Source organism: Columba livia, chromosome 1 (assembly GCF_036013475.1).
Source record: "Columba livia isolate bColLiv1 breed racing homer chromosome 1, bColLiv1.pat.W.v2, whole genome shotgun sequence".
Classification (NCBI taxonomy): Eukaryota; Metazoa; Chordata; class Aves; order Columbiformes; family Columbidae; genus Columba; species Columba livia.
The window spans coordinates 121,573,330-121,598,465 of NC_088602.1; the positions used below are offsets into that span (position 1 = coordinate 121,573,330).

General features: G+C 39.1%; 1 long non-coding RNA gene across 4 annotated transcripts in view; it reads right to left on the reverse strand.

Moving 5' to 3' along the window:
• The window catches only part of LOC110358911 (uncharacterized), a 60,351-nt gene that overhangs the window by 4,689 nt on the left and 30,526 nt on the right, over positions 1 to 25,136 (reverse strand). For 3 of the 4 annotated variants that reach the window (XR_010475241.1, XR_010475243.1, XR_002413745.2), the window contains 2 exons: positions 21,005 to 21,140; positions 12,817 to 14,823 (listed from right to left, as the gene is read on the reverse strand). This is a non-coding gene — a long non-coding RNA (uncharacterized LOC110358911). Of the gene's footprint in view, positions 1 to 12,816; positions 14,824 to 21,004; positions 21,141 to 25,136 lie in introns of those variants that run through there. The other variant, XR_010475242.1, reaches the window with a different exon arrangement.

The window sequence follows — 25,136 nt, forward strand, 5'->3', positions numbered from 1 at the left end:
AGTTACACACAAAAGAAGGCAGAGAAGTACGAAGTTCCACGCTGTCCTTAACTTCTGCCTGCTGCCAAGGCTTAGAGAGCTGTGTCGTGCTGAAGGCAGCTGAAACCGGCACCACAGAGGCATCTGTGAGATACAGACCTCTGTATCAGACTGGGGTCAGGCTAAAGGGACCTTTCCTCCAGCAACATGTGAGTATGATTGCAATATCAACACATATAAATTAATTTTCAAGAACATTGCCCTTACTTTTTTCCATTATTTAATTTTAGGGGAATACCAATTGTGATGAGCCTCATCTGTGAATATGTAAAAAGAAATATTTTTCATGCTTGTCTAGGGGTTATATAAAGATTTGGCACACTGATTTCTCATGCTAGAATGCAGAGAGAACTGAGCTGGAATTTGCCTGACTTTGCATGTCCCAGGCAACATCACTTTCATTGTTGCATTTTTCATAGCTTGATAACAATTTATAAACATGTCAGAGAAACCATTATCATTAAAATACTGCATTTCCACAGAGACCACACACTTAAAAATAAATCAACAATGCATATTACTAAGTTGGCACATGGCATCTCAATTTTCCAACACAAATTTGCACCATATTTAGTGCTTATCTGCTTCATTTGAATCAGATTAACAATTTTAAATGTCCAAGGATTAAAGTTGTAACTGATTAAAATAAAATTAAGAGACGGGTAAGCTTTATCCCAGAGGAGAAAACCCCACAGGAAAACTTAACAAACTATTCCTAAAAATTCCAATTGCAATGTGCAGAATGAACAAGTCATGGCTGATTCAAAGATGAAGTATTTTTGCTGCACATCTCAAAAAGCTAGAATTAAATTTTTGAGTTTGAATAAAGAAAAAAATAAGAAACAGACATATTTCTTACTGAAAGACCTATTGTGTTTAATGTAAGATGACTCAAAACTGAATTTCACCTTAATGGACAAAAAAGAAGTAAGCATTAACTTAAATTGGTCTTCACCCACGAATGAAAATCACAGTAAGCATACATATGCACTGTGCACTCGGAATGCAAAGCCAACCATAACATATATTCTAGGGATAAATTTAAAAAAACATTTCTTTCTCAACTTAAAATGGTTGCTAACGAAACTACTAAAAATTTCTGAGAGCTATAAACTTGGAATTACTCATACACTACTGGAAACCTCCAAAGTCCATCACTTTATATGGGAAGAAGTGGGGGAAGGGGAAGTGCATTGCCAGTAAAAAAAAAAAAATATATATATATATATATATATACTGAAAAGGAGACCTGGTTACATAAATATAAAGGAAATGGATATTTAAAGAAATGAAGGAATAATTGAAGAAGTAGTTAAGAGGTGTGAGCAACTTGTACAGCAATTTAAAAAGTCAGTGAAATAATGAAGGACAATAAGATGGAATTTTTAATAAGAACAAGGAATGCCTGACCAAGGATTAAATACATTTCAAGATGCAGAGAGGAATCACAAATAACACTAGAGAAGAGTTAAAATGTTCAGTAGAAATTTACATTTTATAATGAGAATTATAAAACAAGAATGTGTGTATTCTATCTAAAAAGAAAAAATACAAAAAAAGAAAATTAAAAAGGCCATATCTGCCAAGATTAAACATGGGCATAAATAATCAACAAGTCTGGTTAACTTACCTGCATCCCCACAAAGCCTAAAAATTGCTTAGCTGAAGGATTCTCCAATTCATTAATGTTTATAAATTATTTTTATGGTAATAAACTATGGAAAACTGGAACAATTCCAACAGATGGGAGTACTGCCAAGTAAAAGAAAATCCTGGGGCTGGAAAAGAAAACCTCGCAACAGGCTGCTTCCAAAACTCGTATAATCTCAATTTACTGAAGATAGACTCAAAAAATGTTGATCAATGTGCAAAAATGATCTGACAGTAGACAGATTTTTATTCTGTAGCGATTTCTAGCAAGAAGATAAATATTGGAATAGCTAATTATACTGGCTGAAAGATGCTCTCAATATGAACTTTTCTAGATGGCATTTTTTTCTAAACCATATTCCTTACTGCAGCTCCTTGGGCAGGAAGCATTTGTGGTGAAATCTTCGGGCTAAGTGGTGAGTCCCTCTGACCTTGGATTTTGTGGAAAGGGCCTCCAATGCCTTCAAAAGCCTTTGACACTGTTGTGCCCATGGGCATAAGTATTTAGTCATCACACAAACAAAACATCACCACAGTCACCGGGAGGATGAAAGCAGGATTCAGCCCATGGAGACTAAATGAGTGTTTGCAGATTCTTGTGATATCTCTCAGAACAAATGGAAAATCTGAAAATTAATTAAAAGCACAGCTTCACAGCTGAGACCTTGAGCATGGCATTTCATCTGGAGCTAACGTTTATGAGAAGTTACACTCTCCCCACCTTGGCAAAAGGCTATAAATTTGCAATTAATAATTGCGCTGCTATTAATCTTTGAATGAAGCAAAACATAGTTATTAAATGGAGAAAGCCTTTGGAAAGTAGATGCATGTGGATGAGTACAGAATTCTTTCAGGGGATGAAACGTGAGAAGTTGCAAGAAATATTCTTGAAGGCTTTTTACTAAAATGCTTCGATTCTGCTCACGAATAAGCACTTGAAGCTCCCCCAGATGAAGCCTCTCAAAGTCAGCCGCAGCAATAGCTAAGCCTGATCCTGCCCCATCCTTCTGGAACTGTGTCTGCTTTTCAGTTATAGCAGATCAGAGCTCATTGTCATGATTTCAGTTGTCCCCATCTGCAGCTCAAGCTCAAACCTCTGTCATTTCCATGAGCCGGTCACAAGTTACATCATGTTCCTATTACCACTCCTTGAGGCTCAGCGTAGAGTGACAGGGCAGTAGCACACATAGCCTGGAGCTAAATCCAGCACAATAGGATACCTGGGATCTTAGATCTTCCCTTACACTGCTTTCCATCCTGCGATGAGGCAGCCTCAAGCCAAGGTGAAGGACCATCAGGAAAACAGGCTTGGTTCTCACCACCAAGGTGCACAGTGAGGATCGGTTTCCCAGAGACACTCTACCTAGATTATCTCCCTTCTTTGTATTTTCCCATTGTTTGCCACCAACAAAACCAAACAGGCATGAGGCCCTCACCCACAAACTTGCTATAGAAGCCCTTGCAACATCAGTGTCTGCCCAGGAACACAGGTCTGACACTAAAGGTCCTCCTGACACCCCCAGTGCAAGGCTTCAAACCCAGACTTCTTGATATGCTCTTTTTCTTTCTTTTAAGGTAACTGTCCTGAGTATCATCTTCATGGAACTTCCTTCAGAGATATAATGGGCTAGGAAGAAAGGAGTTTCTACCTTAGCTTTGATTCTAACTAAAACCTCCATGATGCTCAAACCTCCCAAAAGCCTTCTGAGTTAATTTTACACACCCTATTAGAACCAAGTTCCTTATTCAGTGTGAAGGGAAAATAATTTTATCTACTTATTATCCTCACTGTTACATTACGTGAGGAAAACACACTGACTTTTTTAAACAAAATGTGAGAAATTAAAAGTGCCAAGAGGCCAAGTTTAGGCCTCTATAAACCTTCAGTTTGGCTATGTATTTGTAACCATGCAAGGAAAGCAAGAGCCTGATCAGCTGCCACACTCCTACAAAACTTAATGGGGAGCAACCAAATGTGAGTTCATTAACCAGTGCAATAGGAGGTGAAGTTGAAAATATTTATCAATCACTTTCTTGAAGATCTGAGAGTAATGGATGACTTTCCTGAGTTTGATAGACATTTCTTTTCAAAAGGTAACTTGTTACTTAGGAATGTACTTTTTAATGAATTTAAGATTAGACACAGCATTTTGGCACCAGTATAATTAGTACACTGCCAAAGATAGGATCTCCAAGTTCATGGAGCATCAATAGCTTCCATGTTTCAGAGTCTAGAAGATCCTAATGCTCCCTGATGATAGCACCAGAGGAAAATGTTTTAACATCATGTGTAAAATGTTTTAGTCATTCCCCAGTGAACATCACAAGTTACCCAATAAATATCTAACAGAGGAAATGAATGAGGAAGCTACATCAAGATCATGAAAATGTGAAATTTTAGTTTTGGTTAATTTTGCTGGGTAATACAAATGAGTCTTTTGCTTGTAATAGGAATATTTTATTGATACCACCCACTTTTGAGGTGGATCTAGAGAACAATATAACTGTGGCTATAACATAGTCATCTCTTCAGAGGAAGCCTGTCTCTTCGTGTTCATGCTGTATCTGTGTTGCCTGGGTTGTAGCCATTTCTCACGCCTATGGTAAATTTTATAACAGAGCAGGTAAAGACTGAAAAATGGCTCTATGGACAATTTAATTGAGTCATTCTTCCTAATCCTTCAACAAACTGGTTTTCCACACCTTCACATAAGAACTCTTTTCCTTATGTTTCAAAAACCTTGTGAGCTGAAACAAGTGAATTCTGCTTTTACATACTCATTCCTTAACGTGCATTTGTAGGTAGTTAATAGTTATTAGACTGCATCATGTAATTTAGAACTTTAAAAGGGCCTCTGCGCAGAGCTAATACAAGAGTAACACTGTTTTATTTCTCATGTCATTTGTTGAAATAAAGTAGAAAATTATTATGGAGATTGATGGAGATGATCCCCACCTTAACTGTTATAACCAAATAATCATTGCACACTGATGCATAAAATACAAGGTGTATCAAGTCATAAAGTATGCACAGATTTTGCAAGGCCAAAGCAAATCACATTAACTGTAGAGAAGAAATGGATTATTTTCACTGAATGGCCTTCTCATAAGACTCAACTTTCACTTACACACAGCCACACAATGATCAGAAATTTTTAAATTCCTATCCTGACTGGACTGCCTTAGCCAAAGTAGTGAGTGGAAGACAAAGAGCAAGTCAGAAACAACAGAAAGCTGGTCAGTAAACTGTGGATCAAGTCCCTGAGGAAAACTGGGCAAGCACAGTTAATTTCTAATATATGCTCCTGACTGCCACAAACAGAGCAGCCTAATAGGAGAGGACATGAAGAGGAAAATGTCTGGTGTTAAGGACTCAAAATTCAGATTACACATTTTGGTGAGATTTTAATTTGCTCTAGTTTGCTTCTGTGGTCTATCCACCCACCAGTTACTGGAGTGCATCTTCCAGTTAAGTTTTGGCTGACAGGAGTTCAGCTCATGTGCTGTCACACCACTTAGCAAGGGGAAGCAAAGCCTGGCAGGCCAGGATCATAAAGGCATTCACCTTAAAGTGAACTCCTGATCCAAACCAAAATGCTAATGTGGATGTTCCCAGTGCTTTGATATACAGACACACAATGGACAGTGGAGGAGAACAGTGATAATGCTGCACTTACAGTCATCCATGTGCTACATTACTGTGATTTCTGCAATGATGGTGACAGCAGTATCTGTCCTATATGCTTTACCTTTGGTTACACTCTGCTAGCACATAGGTGTTATCACTGCACAGCCTTTCTCTTCCAGGAGAGGGGAGGAAGGGATGCTCAAGGTGCACTGAGTTCTTCTCACTTTTCCTTTCTGCCTCACTATGAAGATCCCACCAGTAAAGCTTGCTGGCTTTGTGCTGGCACAGCACAGCTGCTATTCGGTAGACCCAGCTGAGCTCTTGAAGGAAACTGCCACCTGCAAGGAAGTCCCATGCTTCAAGGGCACAAGAAGGAAGATTATCCAGCTGCCACCTTCTGTGAAGACAAGTAGACAGATCCCTTCTCACGCCTACAACTTCTATCATCCCTCCAGGCTCCATAGACCCCAGCCAGCCCAGCAAAACACTCACTAGAACAGCATCATGGCCATCTGTGATCTTGCAGCCTGGGAGAAAGGCAGGAGTGTCACCGTCAAGGAAGACTGTGCTGGGTGTCTTCATGATTAGGGTACAGTCAGTCCTCTCCAAGCAAGACTTAGACAACTTGTGGGAACAAAATAAAAGGACTCCATTTCCATCAAGCAAGGTGACTTTCTTACCTGGAAAAGGAACATTTTTTCACATGGGCTAATCTGGAGCAAGTATCATTTTTATCTAAGCTATGTGTTACCAGCCTCCATTATAGCTGGTTTCCATAGTGCACTTCTTTTCTGTATCATTTGATTAGGAGCTAGGTGTGAGAAACAGGGAAGTAAAATTTAATGCAGAATCATTCAAAACTCACTATCAGTTCTCCTTGATGTGCATACCTTCATCTGAGGAGGAAGTGAGAGGAGGGCTTTAAAGCCTTTTTATTAGAGATGAGTGCCTTTTTATTCCCATCGTCCTCTCAGAAATTTCCTTTTGCTCACAACACATCACAGCCCCAGATGGGGACTGCTACCCATGAGACTTGTCAAGCCACCACACAAGCCCTACCTGGCCTTCTGACAGAGTTCAGCCTGTATCGGCCCTCCTGGAATAGCATTCCTTGGATTTACACCCCGAGCAACCGACCTCCTTCACCTTTTAAAGACTCTGTGAGTCTGTAGTAACTGAGATGTCCACCCTGATTTTAGTTATAGTATCCTTCTTTTGAAATAGAGGCCAAAGAAGTCAAGGAATGACACTCTGTCAGGGTGGGCAGCAGACACTGGGTTTCTAAATGGCAGCTGATGTAGAGAAAAAATAAAGGTGTAGTACACAGGTAATAGCTATCAAAAAATACGCATCCTATGTACCAATGTTATATTTCCTGATTCTGGTTACACAGGTGATGATGTTTTCCATCAGCCATGAGTCCTGTAAATAGCTCAATGCATTGGCAAATGTAGATGAAATTTCCATGTGAAAGAGACACAATCAGCTGTTAAGCTTAAAGAGTCATCTAGTTAAAAATGGCAGCTTTATTCAGCTACCCACAGCAGGCAGAGTCATACTGACTATGGCAAACAATGTTAATTTTTTTGTAATTTAAAAGGTACTACCTCACCAGCTTACTATTTAAGTTTACAGTTCACTAAACTTGATGGAGATATAAAAGCTGTATCTAACAGAATAATCTACTGAATAAAATTAATGAAATTACTTTCACATACAGTCTGGCATTGCTTTATCTTTAAAATGTAAAGTGAAATCCTACATGTGAACTCTTTTTACATTATTTTTTTGGCCTGTATAATGAAAAAAAAAAAAAAAAGAGAAAGTCTGAAGGTTTTTGGAAAGGAGAATTTTCAGAATTGGTTACAGTTCTCATGAAAGGCTCTGCCATAACCAATCTGGAGTCTGAAAATCTTTTTCCCACCTTCCCTTTAAAAATCAGGTGCAATGTGTGGGCACGAGAGCACCAGCTCCCTGTGCACAGCTTTCAAAATATACTTTCCTGGTATCTCTGCCCATCAACTGGAGTACCACATCTAGGCATGGGAAAACAGCTGGCTTCATCTCCATGCACATGTCTGCCCCCTTTGCTTGTAAAGCCAAAAAGGTTATAAGTAGTCATGGGGAGTATGTGACATGGGCACCTGTGGGGTTAAGACCTCAGATTACTTCACAGGTTGTTGAACAGTTGCCTAATCAATCCTTTCTATCTCCCATGCCTTTTTCTCACTCACTCTAACAGAAATTTACACAGAAGAAATGAGCTTAAGCCAGCAAACTAGAAGAGATCTGAATCTTAATAAGCAAGAAGCAGAAAAACTTTTCCTTAAGTAGATCAGTCTACAGAGACAAGATTTTTCTCTCTGGCTGGGAAAGCATACGGAGGGAAAACCACAACATTAGTTAATGGCTGAAGGAAAAGGATACTTCACAAACAGCATATTTAGGTTACTGCAATGGCAATGCTGCCAAGCGCAAAGAAGTGTTCAGTGAAATCGGTATCTATGACAGCTGGTCTTGTCCATGTACCTGAAAGTTGGCTCTCCCTTGCAAGAGTGTGTGTTTCATCCGTTTTCCCCAAAGCTTCTAGGTGCCTCCAAGGATCTCCACGTAGCAAACCTGTTCTCAGTGGCCCAACCCATGTGTCACATTACTCACCCTACAGCAAGTCCTTTGGGCTGAAGCTGCGAGCCTTGTGTAAAGCAGCAATTAAGCTGTGTAAACTGGACAAAAGTGGATGTTGAATCATGAATTCTTCAGGGCCACGAAGCAATTTAAGCTGTCTGAGGAAGTCTGCTGCATAAAGCAGGTTTAAAAGGAGGGAATCACATACAGATGGGAGAGTGAAACAAAGCATTTCTCTGACTGGAGAGCATCTGGCACACCATTATGATACAATTAAATAACTAACAAGCTAAACAAAATTTTTATGTAGCACGTGATGTGTGTCTTTTGGAAAGACCTGAAATGTGACAGCCGAAGAGAAGTTACAGGATATTTAACTACTGGAGACCTGAAGCTCTCCAAACAGGAGTGTAAACTCTAGCCAGAACCGCTGCAAAAAAAGCAAGCACAGAGATTGTTCAAGTTAGAATGATGGATATGATGGAGAACTGGGGCTACTAATGTAAAGACAGAGAAATAATTAATGTGTTGCAGTCTTCAGTACTTAAAGGAGAGCAAGATGGTTGAGTGACTGAACTTTATTTCACAATATTTTAGCAGGCTTTAAATTTTACCCATTTCTAAGACCAGATGCAACTCTCCCTATCCACTATTGGGTAATTTTACCTGTCGGCACAAAAGTTGTACAGTTACCCAACAATAACTAAGTATGCAGTCCTTTAAGGCTTTTACATAGAAGAACTGATGTTTCTGCTGCTTTTTAGAAACAGAGAAGTGAAGCTGCTTTCATGCAACTCTGAATTCCTTAGCACTTTCACATCTCTTTCAGACACTGAGGAACAAGATTCTGAATTTATTTTCTCATTTGTTACAAAAAAACTAACACCTTTCCTTTTTTCTAGCATCTCTCACATTTGGCTTATATTCATTGCCTTCTAAAAAACAATCACAAAAGGAAGTGGGCTGTGATTGTCTTCCATATGCTACTGAAGTAGGAGGAGTTTGGCTCAGAGGGTGGTCAGTGTACTACATGTGGCCATAAGAAAACCTGAAATAAGTAAAATTAATGTCAATATTAAGAAGAAAAAGAAAACAAAACCAAAAACAAAATCCCAAACACAATCAGATGAGAATAATCTGTAACTAGAATTAGCTGTGCACTTGAAAAAGAGATGCGAGTAATGTGCTTCCGGACATTGCCAAAGGAGTAAAATAATATTTCTACACTGCTTACGTTATTTTAAATATAACACAATTCTTAAAACATACTTTTGGACAGAAATAAATTTTGGCTGTAGTCTGTGTTTGTATTTCACCCATATTAAGCAGACTAGCTCACAGTTGGCTAAAACTATCATCCCAAATTACAGCTGCTCTTAGCATTAAGATGTCCCATCCTTGACTCTTTATGTTTGCATCCCCAGCAGTTAACAACTAAATAAGTATAATAATGTAAGAACCTGCCTAATACTTAATTTGAGCTTTTCTCATTGAGTTTCCAGCTATTAGTTATTGTGTTTTTCTCTGCTAAATTAGGGGGTTCTTTTGTATCCATTTGTTCTTAATGTGGAGCATTTATATACTGATCAAGTCAGTTCTCAGTCTGCTCTAGCATAAAGAACAACTTGATCTGCAACTGTTTCATAATAGAGCTTTTTCTTTTCCCCTTCAGAAATCAGTATTGCCTTCTTCCTCATACTCTACATTTTTTAATATCCTTTTAGAAAGTATGAAATGGAAATGATTTTCAGGTTCTGACGATTTTACTAACACAGAAAATTAACTTGTTGCTTCCACACATTCTTTTTCCCATCTGCTCGAGGTGCACACTAGTTTTCCTGCCATTGTAGGGACCTTTGCACTGATCAAATACCTACTCTAATCTCTTTTTCAGAGTCACTGCTTTCTTTTACCCCCATTCTGTTTATGTTGTTTTATGTTTCTAGACACATCATTTGGTTGCTTCTCATATTAAAAAGCATTTCATTTAAATGGACTCTGTTGCTTAGTATACCTGATCTCTCAGAAGGACTGTCTCTTCAGCAGTCTTTGTCAGAGACTCATAAATGTTAGGAGCAGGAATTTAACATTCTCTGCTGAATATGTCAAGTAGTAGTGAATTCAGTGTTGACCTCTGTATAGCCTCCCTCTCAGAGTATCTTCCTTCACTGATTACTCCTCATTAAATTGTATTTTTCAAAATTTGTCAGTTATTCAGTATTTTACTTGTGTAACATGTTCTCCATTGAAAATATGAAGGATGTTTCCTGCTCCCATGGCAAGACTGGCAGAGACAGTTTTAGCTGTCTCTTTTTGCCCTCTTTTGTAGTGTTACATATCATGCACTTCCTAGGGACCATCCAGGCACTTTCACTGATTGAAATCTCTCCTGTTGTGTTGAAGTGGGAATCTGCTGAAGCTCCCTGTAAGTCCTGCTCTCTTCCCACAAACCAGCACGAGCTTGTGACATCTCACCAAGTGTCCATGTGTAGGGACAAGGCTCCATGGTCTGAGTGGTCCCACTTATTCCTTTATCTCTGGTTTAAGCCAGATTCCTATAAACTGTCCTTACTTCCGTATATCTACCTACTTTGTATGGCTGAAGAGAGAAGTGGCAATGTATGAGAAAACCATATGGCCACCCTGGTCATCAAAGACACAATTATGCTCTCGCTTTCAAGGCCCCTGCATTACAGACTCCCAGGGCTCTCATCTCTAGTCCTTTTGAAATACTTTCAGAGCTTTAAAATACCCCTTCTAGAGATCTCAATAATCCAAATTTTAAACATAAATTACATCTGAGAGAGAAAAGAGCTTCTCAGCCAATGCCTTTAGGATACCTGGCAGCAGCCTATGTGAGCCTGCAGATTATTAAGTACCATTAAGAGTTACTAATGACTTCGAAAATACATTTTCATCCTTAGGCAATATTCATCTGATAGTTTCCAAACAGAAAACAGAAACGTTCATTGAATAAATCTGCTTCTTCTGTACAAGTATTTTTATTATTTCCCTCTCCTTAGGATATGCATGTACAATTACCAAAATTCCTAATAGACTTATGTACGCAACAAACTTCTTTCTGTTCTCTGTCTTGCAAGACATGAAATTCTTCATCACTTTTCTGTGTTCCAGAACTTCAGATTAATAATGACTACTACTTATTTCTTTCTCCATATTTTTACACTGTGTTTTTTATTATTTAATTCCCTCCCCAAGACAGGTTTTCCCACAAAGCTGCTTTATTTCTTGATGGCGGAATACTGCATTTTTGGACCACTCATCTAAAACAAATCTTATTTTTATTTATGCTTGCTTTCTGACTTTTTCTTTTGTGTGAATTCTGTTTGTAGTTTCCCTGTGGTTCTTGGAGGATTGCCTTGGTAGCACCAAGTATTTATACTGCTGTTAGAATCATTTTTCCTTGCTCAGACTGAACATAACTAGATCCTGACCACTGGTCACCATCCAGTTTTAATACCAAAACTAGTAATTTCTCACCAGCCATCATAGGCAGGCCCTTTATGAAATACATTCATTGTCTCTTCACCTGTAACTCAGATATGAATTCTCAGGTATTAATGACAACTGTTATTAACTTCAGTGTTTCTCTAAATGGAAAAAAATTACTAACAGGTGCAGAAACTACTCTTAGGCCAAAAGAATAAATTGGCTCCACCCTAACTCTTTCTTGGAGATAGGTCTGCTCCTATTTTCTATAGGAAGAAAACATGGGCATAGGACTGGTCAGCTCTTCACATGCCTGGACACACGCTCTTATTACTTTTGTGCACTCCATTTCTCAATCCTCTGAGGAAAACCCTCTGCAAAGAGGCTTCTGCTTCCTCTGTTTCTCTCACCCTAACCCTTGTGATATAGCACTTCTTCCCTCTTCCTTTTCAATGCACATCCCCTAATCCTCCCCTCAGTGGTATCATGGCACTTGTTTTGCAGAAGGTCACTGCTTGTAGTGGGCCCTGTGTATTTACACTTCTATTAAAATCTTCAAAACAATGCATTAGGAAGTCAAGTCTTAGCTCATGGGATATCATTGACACACCACGTAGACTGAGGTCCCTCAGTACATCGTGACTCCCTGGAAGGTGAGTCATCTGAACACATTACTGCTCACTTTGCCTCATCCATCTTTTTCCCAGGAGCAAAGTAAAAAGGAAGTCAACAGTGTGTCTGATGGCAGTTACCACAGATGTATTCATGTGTCTTCTACCTTTAAGTCAGCATTTAGTTTTGTTTGCTTAAAATACAGTGTTAAGAGGAAAAAGTGACAAGTGAGTACAACATAGGCATGGCTTAGCTGAGATGAAACAAGATTTTATTTTTAAACAGGCTTAGGCTGTCTTGTGCCTACTGTCCAAAATATGTGGCAGGTTCAGTGTGAGAGTGGGGCGACCTGTTCCCTCAGCAGCCCCCTGCTTGTTCCTGCACAGCCCTGCGGCCCTTGCACCCACAGCCACAGTGGAGCACTTTCCCTTTGCTCCTCACCCTCCCTCCCTGACATAACCTGTAGGAGCTCTTTTACAGTAATAAATAATACTTCTAGTTGTTTTCATCTTCAAAGCCTTTTTTTTTTTGTAACCATTAACTAATTAACCCTCAAAAATCTCAAGAGAGGTGATGGAGTTGTACTAACCAGCAGTTTGCTCTCAGTCCACATCAATTAACTTGACCATTCAGACAGAAGGGAAAAAAGAGGTATATAGTTTGGTTTTGTCTTTATTTTTTACAAGACCAGAGACTGAAGCAACAGATGAACTGAAGCTATGGCAGTGTGGTTTCTAATTTCCACTTCTGACCTGGAACCACTGTGCTGCAACTCATATAACCCCCTTCCCTCCCGCTTCCCTGTCCATCTTTCTCCCAAAGTAAGCTGAAACCCCAACAATACAAAAAGACTGAAGAAAAGGTTTTTCCTCAAAGTGGTGTTCCTCCTGCAAAATGGTAAACTGTCTCCTTGATTAATTCTGTCCCAAAACAAGGGACTGATTACTTTTTAACCTTTACAGAAGCTGGAATACAAATTTACCATGCACTGCACAATTGGAGATTTATTGAAATTTGATTACAAAAAACAAAGGGAAACATGCCCTGCATTTTGAGCAGCTTTACAAAAATTCAATCTAGGCAATCCTTTATGAATAACTCAATCTATGCATATCACGAATGAAAACATGCAATACTTTCCAACTGTCATTTTTAATTAGACATGGCTAGAATACATGTGTTCATAAATTAAAAAAAAAAAAAAAAAACAACAACAACACAAAACTCCACAAAAAATGGAAATCGTATTTTACAGATAAAAAACCTTACTACAGTTAAATACATGCAGGAGTGATTGCAACAAATAGATGTATATTATTTTTTCAGACTTCAGGGATCACTTTGAAATGGTTCTTGTTATATCTAGTCCTCCCCAACATCAGAGCAGCATAAAGCAAAAGGAAAAGGATCTTCATGATATTTTTTTTTTTCAATATTTATTTTTAGGGAGGGCTGTCGGAAATTTTTACTCTCACTGTGAGATTCACCCAGGAGCAGCACTGAGGTGCAGTGCTGCAGAACAGGGGCAGTGTCAGGGTTTGTCAAGGGTCCCAAGGTGAAATCCAGGGAGCTCAAGGCCAGAGCACCATCATGGTGATGCTCACAGCAGGTCTGGTGGCCTGGCTGAGCCAAAATTGCATCTCTTTCCCAGGAAAGGACATCCCAGGTGGTGGTCATGAAGTGGGCAGATCAGGGAAATTAGTGCCTACAGATGCCCCAAGAGCATCTTCTGAGCCATCTGGTGGCCCATTAAATCTTCCTTTCTCACTTGAGATCCAAATGTAACTTAACCAAGCAGAAGAGTAGAGCAGCTTCTTGTGAGGTTGTGCATGGTCTGGTTTCAGACAGAGCTATTTTCTTGCAAAGTGCATGCCCAGGAGTGATGACTGCAATAGCAGCATAGCAGTTACAGTTTCTTCTGGTGAAATGAAATCACAAGGTGAAATTTTTGGAGACTGAGAAGTTACTGTACTTGCTTGAAACTCCCAGTGAACAGAATGAAACTCGCTGTAAATATTTTTTAGAGCTAAGAATCAAACAGAGCTTCAGCCTGGCTCATAAACAAACAAATCCAGGACACAGCAGTTCTACCTCAGCCAGCACTGTTAGAGAGCTCACAAAGGAGAGCTGCAAGGACACCAGCCTGGCTGAATCTTTTGGGATGTTTTAAAGAGTTTAAGTTAGCCCAAGCCACACAGTGAGCAGGTTAAGGGAACTGATACATCTGAAAATCAATATTTTTTGTTTAGAGTTAGTTTTTGGCCAGTTCATCTCCCTGAATTACCAGCACTGGCAAGAGTGCTGGCTGAGGGGTGGGGAGAGGACACAGTCATGCCAGCACTTACGTGGGTCAGTGTATGCTGCCATGAAACCACCACTCCAGGAGCTGTACTGCACCAGAAAACATCTATAGACACTGTGCTCAAGGCCTGCTGTATCCAATGACCTAAAAGTGCTGCCAAATCACAGCTGAACTGCTGTGAAAATGAATCTGATCAATTGCCACTTTATCTATGGAGGAAAGTAATGTTAAACTGGTCTCAGGTCTGTCTTCCACTGGAGTCTTCCAATAACACCAAGTGCAAACGTGTTGAAAGACTCTCAATTTTCAGAGCCAAATCTGAGTGGTTCTATCCAGGCTGTCACCAGTATGTGAGAAAAACCAGGACAAGACAGATGCTTTGCCTGCCAGCAGTCTTCTGCTCCCAGGTTGCTCCCAGAGGGCCAGAAATGCCAGTGAAAATTAACGGAGTTACAGTCACAACCATTTCATCAATCTTGGATATCGCTGAGTTGTACCTATGGATCCTTCATATGAGCTACAGGAATAAACCAAAACCACATAAACATTCACAGTTGCTTTTTAGTAGATGGATATACCCATTAGAGGTAGATTCGTCCTTCTAACAAGTTCCCAGAATAGCCCTATCTCTGGGCTTGGGTAACATGCCCAATCCGTAAACTTTTAAGCAACTTGCTTTGTTACCTGCCAGCTCTCTAATAAGTCTTGTACAGCATGGGCATAAACACCATGTTAATGGTATAGTTACACAAACTCTACTCTGGCAGCAAAGCTGGGTCAAGAAGTTTCCCCACCGCTTGGTCCAGCTCCAGGTTTAGCATTTCTTCACCATACCAGCCCAACTGTCCGAGGTGCTGCACTCTCAGTGACACTGCTGAAGTTACCAGGGTAAAAAAAAACCAGACAAGCCAAACCAAAACAAACAAACCCAATACCAAAACAAAAAAAGAAAAACAGATAAACCTCTTCCATTGCTATTTCTTTCTCTCCATCAAGGAAAAGGGAGTGGAGAGGGCTGGCAGAAGAGAAATAGAAAGTAGGAAAAGCTTTTCTGAGTATTAAAATAGAAGAGGGAAGAAAATACTTAAAGTGACTTTGCCACCTTTACCAAGAACTCGTGCTCGTAGCTGCACATAGAGAAATGCGTATCAACAGAAGAAACCATTTGCCAACCTGTGTTGAGGCAGTCAAAGACCTTGTTCCTTCCAGCCATGATGACAGCACACATTCAAACTGTAACAAAACTACCATCTAACATTTAAGGCAATTAAATTTGAGATTTAGCTTAAGGTTTTCTCAACAGAAAAGTGAACAATTAAAGGAAGACTGAATTATTAAGGCAACAGCCTGGGGGAGAGAAGAGCTCCTGACCAGTTCCCACAGACACTACTGGCTCAGCTGGCAGGAGGCAACCAGGAACCACCAACAATGAAACCATCGAGAGTGATGTGACTTAGCTCTGCTGCACTAAAACTCCTGCTTAGAGAAGTCAAATGGCCTTCTTAACCAAGTTTGAAGTCAGGAAAGCAAACTGAATTAAAAATCCTTGAATTTGCAATAAACCCCCAGATGGTTTTCATCCTGTTTTCAGCAGCACAGGAGTAAAGGAATCCCCGGCTCTTTTCGTCTCATGCAGCCTCATCAAAATTCCCTGCAGCACTGATCAAGTTAAGGTCAAAGATTTGTGACCCCACTGCTCTGCAGCTCTCTAGAAATTTACTTAATTTTCATCCCAGATTTATTCATGGACAATTTATTCCAATTATCCTCATAACAACACTGTCCTTTGGGTTAAATGGCTCTTCTCCTGCTCGGCTCCATGTATTCTAGGCAACATCTTAACTTCTTGCAGCCATCATTTTGCCAGATGAACAAGCCGAGCTTTTTAATTTTTCTTTCAAAAGGAGAATAGGTTTCCACTGAACTTTTATCAGTAAGTCTCTCCTCTCCTGCTCTAATTAGTTTTCAGGTTCCTTGGGCCTAGATGACCTGCACACACTATTTCAGACATTTCACTGTTGCTCTGGATGATGAAATCCATTTTAAAAATTAACTTAGGCTTATGAATTTCATTTTTACTCTATTATCTACATCAAGAAACTTTAAAAATATCATGATCATTTGTTGAGCGCATACCTCAATATTTTGACACAAACCTGAGAAAGTGAAAACTTGAGAATTGTTTTCCCTCATACTGCATTCTGATGCAACATGGTGTGAATGGGAGACTAATCAAAATATCAACCTCTATATACTGTTATGTCCAGATCAAATGATTCATGCCACATACCTTCAATAATATAATTGACAAAGAAATAACATCAGCTTAGTCTCAAATAACCTTTTCTAAACATCTTATTCAAGGTTATGGGTAGGTTATAAAGATTATATCTGTGTTCCAGAAATTGAAAACCTGTGCTAAAGACCATAACAGTTATGGAATACAAGACACTGTAGCAGTCCTTAAAGTGTACTTAATTTTATCACTATATTTAATTATTTATTTTCAAGGTTTTTACTAGGCTCTCCAATCACTGATGCTTTTTTTCTCATTAAAGTGATAAAATGGGTCAACTGTTATTACCTTAAATTTCATTAAGTAGCCCCATGATGGTGCCAATTGTTAAGCAAAACTTAATGGCCAGAATGTATTTATTTATCTGCTTTGTTTGACTGATATGAATGTAACCTGCACCTGTCATCTAAGCATCAGTCTTTACAACAATCTAAGCAACAAGACTTTACAATTTGGTGGTCATGTTCTTGTTTTATGTCCTGTGTGGTGTTTTGTTTGTTTGTTTGTTTTGTTTTGTTTTGTTTTTGTTTTTACAGACTTCTGGCTCCATATGATGTATGGGTATGTGTGTGCTTGTGTGTGTATCTTCAGCTCAGACAGCAATTGGTGAAAAAGCAGGTCTGTCTTAAGAAAAAAAAGTGTGCTATTCTGATTTATACCATTAGAAACTTAGAAGGAACACTAAAAATCATTAACAGAAGAAATCATTAAAAATCATTAGATAGAAAAAAAACTTGTACTAGTTTAATGGAACATTAACTATATTCCTATACGAGCAAATGGTCACCTTTTGAAATTTGAGACGCTGAATCCCAGGGCTGTCATTTTGAAACTGGCAGAGCAACTTTTGCCTGTGAGCTCAATATTCTACACATATTAGTCGTCAAAATATGTCTGTGTAAAAATAACTATCCCATCATAACACAAATATTTTTGTCCCTCAGAGGAAATGCAGGCAGGGTCCACAAAGCAAGCTCCAACAGAAGTAGGACAAGACTCCTGGAGCCTTGTCAACCATGGAACCACCTCCTCAGAATGAACTCCATCACATGTTGCATATATGCAAGCAAAACTGAAGTCTAAACTACTTTCTTAACTTCCAGTTCTTAGCAATTCAATTGTCTGGATGACTGTTGAGGCTCTTGAATTACCTGTAGGAATAGATATTTTCAGCGATCTAATTCAGTGATGGGGAAAGACAAATAAAAAGATATGTTCTTACAGGCTTTTCTGGGAGAATTTATATTTGTACTCAGTTGTCTCATCTGCAGCTCTGAGCGCATTCACTTGTACATATAGTTGAATAAGACTTGGCAGTTAAAAAAAAATCTTCATAAAAATTAATATCACATCTTCATAAAAATTTAAGTTTTTGGTTGCTTCTTCTGTCTTCTTGAACCAGATTTAGACTGGTGGAAAGGTAACAAGAGTGCTCTCTCCTGTTGAGCTATCTGCACAAGGCAGTGAAATTCAGCTTTGTAAGCATGCTGAACAAGAAAAATTACATATTTCATTTTATTTTTAAATCACAGCATGTCAAAATGAACCATGCAGAATACCAGGGATTCATTTTTATGTCTAACGTAGTCACTAACTTTGTTTAATTTCCATTCATGCATACCTTGTGTGTAACAGAGAGGCAAATAACAGGAGCTCTGTATTCCACAATGGCAAACTTTCTTTTCTACTTATTACATGCTCTAAATAGAGCATCCAAACTCTAGAAGTCAATTTATACCACTGTCTCGGTTTGCAGCGGGGTTGAAGCTATAGGGCCCAATTTTGGTCACCCTCCCCACATGCAACTCTCTTACAAGTTAATGCAAGCTTTGATATGAGAATTAAGATAAAACACTGGACTAATGCTTAGCTTACTACACTTCAAAGAGTGGCATTTCAGATAAGGGAGCAGAGAAAATGTACCTACTGCAAACACGGTAGCCATCTTCCATTTAGTGGATCAGAACTTTCACACCATTACTGAAAAGAAAATTCTAACTACCCTTAATAAAAGAGAAATGGCACAGCTGCAATCCCAAATATCTGTGGTTTCTAGGATGCTTAGAGAATGTAGCCACCAGTGGGCAAACATGAATGCTATATTTCTTCCAAAAAGTGTACTTTATATATATATATATATATATACATATATATACACATATATATACACATATATATATAAGTGTATATATATTTTTTTGTTTTTTGAAATAAAGCTTTTTTTAAAAATGGTAAATGTTCTGCCCCCATCCCCCTGCCTTCGCCTTGTAAGCAGGACAAAGATTGTGTAAACTGCTCCCTGTGCCATCAATCGTGGCCGGAGAACAGGAATGCTGCTGACAGCAGTTGCTATTCTTTTGATACACCAGATACATGCCTCACATTCCGGCGGCAGCTGACACCACAATTAGTCCGCGTATGGCCAGAAGGGGGTGGGGAAGGAGGGAGTTCTTCTGGAGAACACTTGGTTTCCATGGATAAGCCTAGTTTCTTCTACCACAGTACTGTCAGCTGTCTGAAGTCTTTATATTCTGCTTTAATTACATTCATACATATCTTTTGCCTTTTAGTAAAGATTTCTGAGAGAGGAACAGTTAATGAGTTTCAACCTTGTTTTGTGAAAATTCATGGCTGTAAAATTGGGGCAGGAAAAAAAAAGCTTTTTCAGAGTAAAGTTGTTTAGCAGATGAATGCAATGTCTACTGAAATTGGGAAAAAGTTTTGACTCATAAGTTTTTTTGCTTTCTTTTTACACTTTCCTTGTTTGAAAAGCATTTCTGACTAAGAATGGTACAGACGACTTGAAGGTTTACTAAATGCTTGATTTTATATAAGGCCATACGTGGCAGCAGAATTTGTGTAAAGAAACAATGGGTGTTGATTACTAATAGAACTTGACGTGTTTTTCTATTAACATAAAATCAATCCAGTAATCACAACAATTTCATAATCTCCAACATCCAAAGACAATTAAAGGTTCTGCCTGGTCTCCAGTAACAAGATTAGAAAATATGCCCATAACCAAAGTGCTCTATAGACTTTGAATAGGGTATGAATATATATGCATTTACACAAATCACAAACTGGTTCTAAAGTTCTATGTTAAAAACATAGAGATACATGAAAATTCTTTTTTTTTTTTTTTTTTTTTTTTTTTTCTGAGTAGCTAAAAGTTGCATGTTAGCATACCTTTGGATATTTCTATTGTGTCCTGATGAATGGATGGTTTGTGCCTAGGGGTCAACATCTTTTCCATTCACCACAGTTGGAATGAAAATTGAGTATGCTGATGCAGAGCTGCCAAGACTGTTGTTTCCCTTGCAGGCTACATAATTTTTGCCTTTTTCAGAAGGCAAAAAGGAAGGCAGTGCTATCTATTGGTTTGACTCCAGCTCAGAGCTCAAGATGCATTAGGGGTTTAATGACTTGTGTACATTACAGAACAGCTTCGTCACTGATATGTTTTAAATAAAAGTCATGTTCTGCTTCCCTGACTTAACTCATAATTTGATTATCCAAATCCATATTTCCCAGGGGCTCTCGTAAGACATTCTAAACAAACATTTCACTCATTTTCCTCTTATGCCTGCATTTCTCACACTATCCTGTTCAAGACTGACATTTGCTATGAGAACAACCAGAACGTACCTTTCTGTCCAAGAAGAGATAGAAATGATTTCTGCAGAATCCTTACCCTTCTGTTGCAAACCCGAGCCCTGCTATTGCTATCTGTGTGAATATTCACACACAGCTCTTAAATAATTTGATCCTCTACTTTTACATTTCATGTTTTTAAGGCTGAAGGACGGACTGGGAAAAAATAACTCTTATTTCCTCTTCTTCTCATTTGCACCCTTCCTACTAATCACGATGAAAGAGAACCATGTCTGAAATACAGCATGCAAGTTTTATTACTTCTCATTTGAATTCTTACATGGTATGTGATATTTATATCCTAGGCTCTCTTTAAGAGGATATGCTTATCTCTACACCCCTCAAATATAGAAATACATACTAAAACCTAGATTTTGCACTCTATTCTCTCTTTTCTCCTCCTTCAATTTTAATATATTAAGCAAATATTACTATAGAGTTAGTATAGTCAAATGAGTAGAGCTGTAGGTTACACATGAACAATCTGCCATCAGATCACAGTTGCAGTGCGCTGACAGTGTGCTCCACCATTGACTAGTTTCTTCCAGAGGAGAATTTTCCACCAAGAGTTCCTTCTACCTGAGCATCTTAACGTGCTTCACAGGCATTAAGTCAGTCAGTGCTCTGCTCCTTCTTATTTTAAACTTAGCATTCGTTGAAAGGAGGTTGAAAGAGCTGCATGGGTAAACTAAAAAGGATTTTCAGAAACACCGTATACAAGCTTAGAAAAAGTCAGAGCACAACTGACCTGCCCGGCATATGAGTGGCCAAGCTAGAAGACCCCTTCACAGTCCCCTTCTCCAGCAGCAACTCAGCCTCTGTAGCCACTGACGACAGTGTGCTGGGCTCCCCAGGCTGAACAGCAGAATTGGTAGGAATTTCACCTGTGGAAAGGAAATACTTTGGTTGAAGCACTGAGAGATGGCTGGGGGCACCAGCCAAACAAAGCCCCGTCTCCTCGGACAGAGCTCGCTAGAGGGAGCACAGACACCGCTGCCTCCCCTTGCTGTCCCTGCAGCTGCTGAAGGAGACCGGCTCTAGTCTTCAAGCCTCCTCAGCTGCTGAAAGTGAAATGAAAATAATAAATCCTAATGAAGAGACATCAAAATCACCATTGTAACTTTATGGGGAGGGTTTTCCTTCTGATGGGAAAAATGCAATACAAATAAAAAGATTAACTTGTTAATGAATAAATCTCATCTCCCTTTCCAGAAACACAAAGGTAGGGTTTGTTTGTTTGATTGTTTTGTTTTGTTTTGTTTTGTTTTGTTTTTTCCAGTCCTTCCCATTTTGAACAGTTTTACTGGGATAATAAAATAATCTCGTTACCATATGGTCTGAGCAAAGAAGAGGAACCAGAGAATCTTGACAGACTGTGAAATGAAGACTTGTTTTTTCCCTCACCTTTCATCACTTTATTTTCCTAATCCTGCATTGCTGATAGATTCTGCTGTAAACAATTGCCTAGCCAAATGATTAAATACCAACACCAGGGTCTGCTGGGCAGTAGCAGCTCTCCTGGAAATGACTGCTGCAAACTCAGACTGAAGTCATGAAAAGAGGAGGCTGTGCTATGCAAGAGCTACTCTCTTCTGTTACTTGTACCCACCTTTCCAAAATTGACCATTGGCTGTATGCCAATTTGCTGTTGATTTCTTTAAAAGACAAAAAACTTGTGCATTCAACTTACTATTTTTTCAACTAAGAACTTCATGTAATTAGCACACAAATCAGCTGAGCCTGATGCTGAGAGCAGTTCTCTGTGGTCTAAAATGGTCCTTTGAAGTATGAGATGCTCATCTATCCCTCAGTCTGCATATTTGCACACCCGCACTCTCATTTCCTCCATCCAGCTGCAGTTGCTCTGGATAGTGCCTTTGGTTTGCCTGCTGATGTCTGCACCTGAAGCAACTGTTGCATGTACTACACTCTGTTCCTAACGTTTTTTCCTACCCCTTTTACTTCTTTTTTGTTTTCTTTTATTTTCTATTTTATTTTTTTTCTCCTTGCTTTTGTTTTTCAAGTAGTTACACAACAAGCCTTCAAATGTCCTTCTTAGACCCATTTACAGCCCCCTGGGGAAATTACCCTTGGTTCTCTCATTGCTCTGCATTCTTCACAGGCTGTTCATGTTTACTACCTGTTTCACTTGCACAGGTCGTCAGGCACTGCTTGGTGAAGGAATTTCTCTTTTATTCCTTATGTGGTGTGTATCCCACTCCTAATTCAAAGCAGTCAGAAGACAGGTCTCCTCAGGAGAAAGGCCAAAGTCACACTTAGCCACTCTTGCAAGCAGGTGCACACACAGATTTGATAATCATTTTGGAAATGTCAGGAGGTTAATAGCAATCAGCTCTATTTACGTAGGCATGTAAAAAACCATCACACGTTGTGAGTGTGCGTGTGTTGGGAAAGAAAAGGAGAGAAGAATAGCCTTTGGAAAGGACTAAAACAAATCCTTTTGTCCTAAAGAATCACAGAGAAATATCAAGGCAGCCTCTGCAGCCTGCAAATCCCAGTAACTTGGCAATGTAAACCCAATGTTGCCAAAGAGACAACCTTTAAAAAGAAACTACTGTAGCCCTCTCTAGCAGACTTCCAGCCCTGTCAGATTGCTATAGGTCATGAGTGGAACATATGGAGGGTTTATTTCTCTAATAAAGGGAGTAAGTCACATTCTCTGCATCTGGATTTAAGTGATCTTTCAGCAGCTGCCACAAAATTCTTGCTTGGTGGTGGTAACTGGGAATTTTCCCCCACTGGTGCACTGCAGTTCTAGCAGGCTCATGCAACATGCTCTCCCAAACAAATACGGACAACCAATTTGTATAAAAACCAAACAAACCCCAGATAATATAAAAAAGAAAGGCAATGTTTTTTAATACTGATGACAGTTTTCTTTATGTGCATTTTCTCACTCTTTTTTTTCAGCAGTTCTCTGACATTTTAAAATTGTCTTTAGTGCCAAGACTTCATACCAAATAGATCAATCCAAACTGAGTGTAATGTAAGAATCAATATGGCTTGGGAAGAATTAAACACATTTCCCTCTTGAGTCTTTGAACCTATTAAAGTGCCAAATATTTTTGCCATTAACTGTGCCGTAGTCAACCTGCTAAAGAGCTGAAAGGTGCTTCTTAGTTGTTTTCTTTTTTTTTTAAGCATACCTCTGAATAAGTGAAAGACGAATCTGTAAAGAGTATTGCCTGCTGTGGAAACCTGACAAGTTACCTACGCAGACAGGACACAGGGATCTATGAGACAGCTTCATCTGAGGAATTCTTGATCTTCCACTTCTAGTGTTACGTACTCCAAGACCTGACAGATGAGAGGCCTTTCTCTGGCAAAGATCTCACTTTTACTACCACTGCAGGGAAAATCACAACAGAAGCAAATCTTTAAAGAGTAAAACAGAATTGCTCAAGCTTTTCCTGAAATTCTTTGCCCACTACTTTAGCACTCACACAATTCTTGTCAGTTTTGGTAACTGAGGAAATATTTGTGTCAAGCACATCAGCTACTGAGTTGGCAGCATGGTTTGCTGAGACACTTTTCTGGTGATTCCCCTTTGAAAGTATGACAGTTTATTACAAGCCAAGAAGAGAAGATGTGAGACATCAGCATGATTTTGGGAAAGAATGGCATAAGAAAGCCTAAGATGACATGACACTATTTGGTCATCATGAAAAGATGGTCTGAATAGTCATATGGTAGTACTTAAAGACTACATCTGAGGAAAGACAATACAGTAGAAAAACAATGCCTTGTGTAAGCCTTAGAACCAAGCTTTGAACAAAGCTAAGTAGAAATTGAACATGAGAACACAAAGAAAAAAGTGAAGATTTTTATTTTAAAAAATAACTAGTAATCAGCCACAATCAGGCCCCAACCCCAAATGGGAAATGGAAGCTTTTCCTCCATCATGCGCAGCTCCTTGCCCAGAAATGAAATAATGTGATACTTCTACTCTTCATCAAGTTTTTCCAGGCACAACATCAAGCACACCCAGCCTCATCTCCGCAGGCTGTTACAGAGTTCTCCATTTATCTAGTAACAGGTACTTTAGTGAGCAACTTTCACTGCATCAAACTTCTGTACCAACTCCAATTCAATCAAGGGTGAAACAGTACAAGCTGTTTGGAAGGCAAGACCTCACATAGTCACAACTCACCTGTTGTTTCCTCTCCTCACCTGAAGATGGATATTGACCTTGCTTTTCCAGGATGTGTGGGCATACAAGGTAATAAACCCTTAATAAACACTACCTTGATTGAGTGAAAAGCTGGTTCATATTGGGAGGGAGATGAGAGGAGAAATATCTTAGGAAGTTATTTTGCTCCCAGTTCATTAGCAAAAGGTCTAGATAATCTACTACATGAGTATTATTTGGGCCACTGAAATGCCTTTAATTACAGCTCTCATAATTGGAGTTACTGCTATAATAAAAGGGCAAAAGCTAGATCTGGTTTGCTTGAAAAAATGAGGGCCCTGTTAAAATTTAATTTATAATAGCAGTCTTTATTCTGATAAGGGCATATTTTTTCAGACTGATTTGATGCAGTACTGATATGCTTTCAGTAAAATAATGGCTCTTCCCAGGCCTAAGGTTGCTGTGATGGGAGTAGAGAAGGTACCACTTTGCTAAATCTGGATATGGGCAGCTGTACATTATGGTCTGGCTCAGTATCTCCTTCTACATTCGAGATGGTTATTCTGGTAGTGTTTGGACTGTTCCTGCACAGTGTGTAATGCTTGGCTGGGTGCTTTATTGAATTCAGAATAAACAAGCACATTCAAGTCACTTCTACAAAATGCTCCCCTGAGTCGGAGAGAGACATTGTTATCACATCTGACCAACTAAAGAAATTTCCAGTCTCACT